Below are 6,987 nucleotides of genomic sequence, written 5' to 3'. Positions count from 1 at the left end.
TCTGACAAATAGGGCTAGTAATCCCAAACCTACGGGTTGAGGGTATAACAGATATTAGACGTAAAACCCTGGTCCAGGTATGGTATGAGGTTCATACGCATTTGATGGAGCACAGGTGGCAGGAGCGGCTCACAGTCCTTGGCCTCATCTCCCCACTCTCTCAGGAACCCCCCACTTTCTAGGATACTTAGCCTGGATGAAGTCCGCTCTTCACACATCTTCTGAAGAGTCCCCTTTTACCAGCCCCAGTGCTTCCAGGAACTTGGGGGACCGTGGCTCGTCCAAGTTTACTCTCTGCAGGGATTAAAGACGGGCTGCTTCTGGGCTCCCCAGAAAATGGCGGACCTCAGAGCCACGTTGGGACCCAGGCTCTGCGCCATAGCAAAGTCGGTGCTTATCTGCCGAGCTGGGTGGGGAACCTCCTTCCCTACCTCAGTTCATCCTTGGTGGTCTCCCGGAGATGATCCGGTTAAGACTCCCAAAGGTGCCCCAAATGATCTTAGTAGTCCCGTGTCACACAAGTGAAGCCCACTCCCCAACACACACTCATATGTCCCCCTACCCCTCAACACACACCCCTCCCACAGAATCCTGCCCCATCCTACCTGTGCAGGACTGACCCAGGCTCTCCCTACAGCATCCTGCCGGCCAAGCCCAGAAGGGGAAGGAGGAAAGGAGAAATAGAATCCCAGAAAACGCAAGGCGGTCAAAGCCCCGAGTCTTATTTTAGCTCACCACTCACTCAGGAGTGGATATCAGCCTGCAACTATTGGTTTGGATGGCAAGAAAAGAAATTGTATTTTCTAGCATGGAACTTAATTTCAGACCCTAAATGCACAATCTGACTAATACTAGAAAATAAAATTACCTAGTCTCTTCCGGGCAAGCTCGGTACAATTCAACGAGCTCTCCGTCACTTCACTCCTGATTTAAAACTCAGTCTCATTTGGGACTTACCTTCCTTTTTGTCTCCCTTCTCTCCTCTGGGTTTAGTTAAGTCTGGGGGAAGTGGGGCATGGACAAGGGGGTGGCTTATGTCAACGTTACTGTCGAGGCAGTAAGAAGGAATGCCCTATTTTTTTGACCTTGCTTTGTCGTGGTTCTATGTTGGCTTCATCCTGGGGCAAGAAATAGCCTTGTCTTCGGAGATGTGACTTGTCCTGCTGGTCAGTGGCCCTTGTCTCTGCTCATCTGGAGACTATCTATGGTCCACTCTATGTTCTCCTTGTCCCTACTTCTGGGCTCCTTCAGATAGGACTTTTGCAATCTATTAGCCCTTCATTGCCTTTCTTATGGAGGCAGGGTAAGTCGGGCTTGTCGGCATCCTCCCGATGTCTTTGGGAAGCCTGTGCAGCAGACCCTCATTCTTTCCTAACGCCCCTTGTAGCCTTCTGGGGGCCCCATCATTCCTGTGTTACTGGAGTTGCAGTGAATGTCAACAAGACTGTGAACCACCGAAGGGCTGTACAGGACAAGCAAGGTGCAGTCGCCCCTGGCTCTGGCATCCCCAAACCGCTCTGGACAGCTCCATCATTGTCCACCTCCTCCCCCCACCTCTAACCCTAGAATAAGCCCCACTGTGGTGAGTGGGAGGGCACACAGGTGCATCAATAGCTAAGCAGTCTTTCTCCTGCCCGGGTTCAGGGTGGCTATCCGTGGGAGGTGGAGATGGTGTGGGGACAGGGATAGGACAAGCCTGGTTCTGCCAGGTTACAGCTCCTTTCAAAGGTTTTCCTTCTTATGCTTCTCTCCTTTCAAACACAATCGTCAGCTATCTGTAGGTTTTGTTCTCTTGTTTCGCGTTAACTTGTTTTCCCCATGGCAGGGGATAACTTGGATCCAGTTGTCTGGGCTGGAGTAGGGGTTAAGGGAGGCCGACTGAATACTAGGACAGAAACTTGATAAATGTTTGCAGGGAGGGAGGGAAGCACATCCATGAAATGGTTGCTTCTCAGGCTGCCTCAGGGGCCCGAAATCTCCCACTCCATTTCCTTATTCTGCACTGGGGAGAATTTCCTAGATTCCGTCCTGGTGTGTGCTCCCAGGAGTCCCCAAAACTATCTTAGCAGACACGCACATATGCACAGCCCACCGGGCCTACTGATCCAGCTTAGGGGAAAGGGAAAACAAGAAGTAGAACGTAGGGAAGAGTCGGGAAGTCAAAACCCTGCATCTTATTTTGGGCTCAGCCACATGCTAGTGGTGAGATTGGAGCCACCCAACTTCCGCTCTCTCACTGTGGCTTCCCCATCAGGAACTCAGTGGCCCTAAGGCATAGCTCCTGCCTCCCTGTCCTGAGTGGGGAGGGACTGGCCAAGAGGGTCCAACTGCCCAACTCAGCAATAATCATACCTTCTGAAACTTACGTCCCATCCTGCGCTTTCAAGTACCCCCCTCCCTCTTGAAATAATAACATGAGAAGAATATACTAATAATAAGAACTAGGGCTTCTCATTTGACTTTCATGACCCTGGGACTCAACACGAGCACCAGTCTGGACTCGGGACACGTGCCCTGGTCCTGGCTCTGTCTCTAACTTGCTGAGTGACCTTTGCCAAATCGATTCCTCCTTTAGGGCTGCGATTGTTTCTTCTGTTAAATGAGAGGACTGGGCCACGCGGTCTCCAAGGCTTTTCCTGTCCTAGGATTCTGTGTTTTGAGTGAGCTCTGCGTTTGATTCCTGTGGCTGATGTAACACATTACTGTAATTTTGCTGCCTTGAAACAACAGAAATGTGTTCTCAGTTCTGGAGGCCAAGAAGTGGGCAGAGCCGTGCTCCCGCTGGAGGCTCTAGGGGGGAATCTGTTCGTCACCTCTCCTGGCTTCCAGCCGCTGCTGGATCCCTGGGCATTCTTTGGCTTGTGGCTGTATCATGCCCGTCTTGTCCCTGTGCTCATATTGCCTTCTGTGTGTGCCTCAAATGTTTCTCTGCTCTCTCTTACAAAGACATTTGTGATGGCATTTAGGGTCCATTCGAGTAATCCAGGATGATGTCTTCATCTCAAGTGCCTGGACTGAATCACATCTGCAAAGACCCTTCTCCCAAATAAGGTAACATTTGCAGATTCCAGGGATCAGGAGGTGAACGTGTCTTTGGGGAGGGGAGGCCACTTTGTAGCCTATTGCAAGCATCTGCTATGCCCATGATCAGTTTGAATGAGGTCCAGGGAGATTCCAGATATCAGCAGTGTGCCTCCCTGTTCCCCAAGGGCACCTGGTCTAACTGAGGAGCCATCACCCCACACTCCACTGCCAAGGAGCAACCCCAGCTGGGTGGTGGCCAGTGTGGTGAGGCAGTGCGGTCTTGGCGAAGGCTCACAGGCTCCAGACCCAGAATGCCCGGGTTCACCTGCTGGCCCAGGGGACCCTTGACAAGTTTCTTAGGGTCTCTGAACCTCAGTGTTCTCATTTATAAAATGGGGCTAATTATACTTACCCTGTGTGTTTGTTACAAATATTAAGTATAATATGTGCAGTGGCTGGTATCTTACAGGTGCTTATGATTCAGCTTCAAATGAATGGGACAGCACAGGCTTTCAGAACAAAGAGTGATTCCCACTGATCGATGAGGAACCAAGGGCAGAGAAGTGGAATAACTTGCCCAAGTTCACACAATGAGGTTGATGGCAGAGATGGGTCGAGAACCAAGGTCTCCCAGCATTAGGAAGTTTCTTCCACTTCCCAAAGCCTTCACCCTTCAGATGAATCTTTTGAATGGTGTTTCCATGGGCAGCAACAGACTTCAATTTGCACCTTCAACTGATTCAGGGAAGACGGGAGAGGATCAAACATACAGGCCTATGCAGGTCCGACCCTACAGGCTGGCATTGTCAGGTGGATGCTCCAAGACCGTGGGTTGACCCAGCCACCCATAGAGAAGGGGAGGCCTGAGCTGGAGGGCCCTTCCCCAGACCGCCCCTGCCCTTCTGACATTCTGGCATCCCTCCCTGCAGATGGTGCTTATAAGTGCGGCCTTTGCCAGCCGAGGGAGATAAGAGCGGACAGATGAAACAGCTTATTGCTGCTGTTTACTGTCAGTTCTCGGCTCCCATGCGCAGATCTTTGTTTGAGTCAATGTTTAACCCCATGTAGAGTCAATGTTTAATCCAAGGCCAGCCAGCCCCAAAATCCAGCATTCCTCAGCAAACCAATCATACGGTCATGTCAGTGTCAATCACTGGAAAATAGAATTGTGACTGTGAATCTACCGAAGCTAAATATCAAGCCCCCTCCCCACCCCCTTTTAAGGATATTGACTATGTGGGATTATCATGTCCAAGCAGCCCTACCCTCGTCATCAGTAGGTAATATTCTAGTAATTCCTGCCCCTAGCTGTCTTCCACTGGAAGGAACACAGCATGTGCTCTCTCCATCCTGGGCTGGAGAGAAGCCACGGGATGGGGACTACTGCCGTTGGTGCCCAGCTGAGTGCTGCGGGCTGGAAGGCAGTCCCTCGTGGGGCCGCTGCCTGGAATCCCGCCATGAAAGTGGGCCCTGCAATAGTCTAGTTGGCTGAGCTCAGGGAGGCTTTTGGGGAGCTCCTGAGCCCAGACATATGTTTGGAGGCCTGAGCCTTTTCCCAGGTGAGCCTCCCTGTTAGGGAGTAGGTGGGGCGGGGGGAAATTAGCTATAAATACTCTGCATTTGCCTGGCTCCCCAGGCCCTTCTTAAGGAGCTCGAAGCCTGACATCTGGGACTGGGACTGGCATCACATCAATGTCAAGAACAACCTGAATGAGGGAGAAGTCCGAGGCTGGCCAGCTGGGTGGTGGATGCGTGGAGGGTGGGGAAGAAGTTGGTTCTGGTCATCAGAGAGTGTCGGGGAGGGCAACTTACCCCACCAAGTACGCATGAAAGCCTGAGAGCTCTCCTTTTTCCACATGAACTCACTGAGCCCCCTCCTTCTCCCTGATTACCTGCCTCCCTGTGTCACTGCCCACATGGCCCACGCTTCACCTGTTTTCCTAGTTCTGTTCACTCCCAATCAGGGAGTGAAAACAACATTTCCTCGGGGGCTCCTGGGGTAAGGGGGTTTGTCTTCGTCATTTGGGTGGTGGAACGGTGAAGGCAGAGACTGTGGTGGGAGCCCCGAGGAGCCTGTTGTGAAGAACAAGGAGTAGTGAAGCTGGACTGGAAAGTTGGCCTTGGTCCAAAGGCTCTCTCAATTTCCGGGGGCCAATCAAGGAGCCCCAGAGACTTTTATTCTCTCATTCTGAGAGGCAAGAACAAATGAACCAGCCTTTTCTGAGGTTACCAAACTACTCTCTTGCCCTCTCCTACCTCCATACTCTGGCCAGGGAGGGGCGGAAGGAGGAAGATTTTTAGAGCACACATCCAAAGTCAATAGGCAGAGTGTCAGGTAACAGGGCCCAGCCCCTCTCATAAGCCACTGGGGTCCATCTGTAGACATGCCGTTTCCTTGTTCCTGGTCTGAGCCTGGCCTTCAGCCCACGGTTTGCCTGTCAGACGGCCACTGGAAAAATATTCTCTGTGATCCCCTGCAACCCATGCCCCTCTGAGCCTCAACATACCCATCAGGGCAATGGTGTACAATCCACTTTTTTTTCTGGTGACATATACCGTAATTAATTTTTAGTTGTCCGCGCGACACGGGTGGAGTCGTGTGTTGGCAAAATGAAGAGTTTAGGCCAGTTGCATTCACTAACCCGTCTGCCCTTTACCATGCCAGGCTCTACAGAAGTAAAACTGGCCGATGCCCTTTTCCTGAACTCTTGTCTCAAGTGCAACATCTGCACTTGCGGGGCAATGTGGAAAGCGCCTTTGGTCATGGTAGTCCTGGCTCTCCCCCCTCTTAGCTAAGATACTCGGGGGAGTCAGGAATTTGTAACGTTAGGGAAAAAAGTGGCCCTTCTTTGACCTTCTACTCTCAGAGCAGAACTGGTAGATCTAGACCAAATCAGCAAATAAGCAAAGGTTGGGAACTCAGCCAGAGGTTGGAAAAGGCGGAACAGAGAAGACTCTGGATGCTAATGAGGGAATGTGTGTCTTCAACAAAATGGGACCAGGGGACAAATAGTGGTTTACTGGCCTAGTGCCCCATTGTTCATGAATAAGACTGTTCTAGTTAAGAGAAGAGAAAAATAGGAAAGATCTTTCTGACAAGGGTTCAATAACATAGCGTCCTCCCCTGCCTCTCTGCTGCCCTTCTGGTTTCTGCTGACCCTTTGGGGAGCAGGTGGGGGGTGGTGACAATTTGTCCCCCTGCTGACAGTGAAGGGAGCAGGCTGGCCCGGGGGGGTCAGAGCCCACAAGCCAAGTGGCGTCCCTTAATGGGAAGTGGAGAGCTTGGTGGTGCTGGACCCTGCCAAAGGGTCCGTTGTCTTTTGTGTAGAATCTCCATTTCCATTCAACATTTGTCAAGCTCTTAGCCTTAGAGTATCTGTACCCGTGGAAAATAGTCACACAATTCATGTCTACTTGCCTTAAGTGCATTACAGATCGTTCCGTGGAAATACCTTCGTTTTTGTGTCTGACTGAAGCTGTGTTTGAGCTGATTCTATATTTCCCAGACCACACCTGCTGCTGGAGGAGAGGAAGAAACCCCCAAAATCTTAGTGGAGAACAATGACAAGTTGCTGGGGGTGGGGGTCAAGCCTTTGCCCTGGGTTACCTGAGATGGACGGACATCCCTGCAGGGAATGAAAGATCTGAGCTCTATGATGCCAGTAAGGACCTCGACGGAGTGACTGTTTTTTTAGCTCTCCGTTCCAGCTCCATGAACTTGTATACTTTGCTTAGCCAAGATAGGAATCAGCTCGCTAGGTGACCAAAGAAAACAAATTACTGGAAATGATTATAAAACCTCCTATGCATGGGCCTAAAGAGGAAAACAAAGAAGGCTCTCAAAGGTTAAATAAGAAAGGACCTGATCAAATGCCGGGGCATAAACCCAAGTGTGGAGGAAGGCAGCGCCGGGTACTGATCAAGGATTTAACGTTGGAGGTAGACTGCTTGTGTTCAATTCTC

This window comes from Leptonychotes weddellii, chromosome 6, assembly GCF_054177405.1.
Source record: "Leptonychotes weddellii isolate Sample4059 chromosome 6, ASM5417740v2, whole genome shotgun sequence".
In the NCBI taxonomy this organism is placed as follows: domain Eukaryota; kingdom Metazoa; phylum Chordata; class Mammalia; order Carnivora; family Phocidae; genus Leptonychotes; species Leptonychotes weddellii.
The sequence above is the reverse complement of the archived record's forward strand: the minus strand, read 5'-3'. Positions refer to the sequence as shown.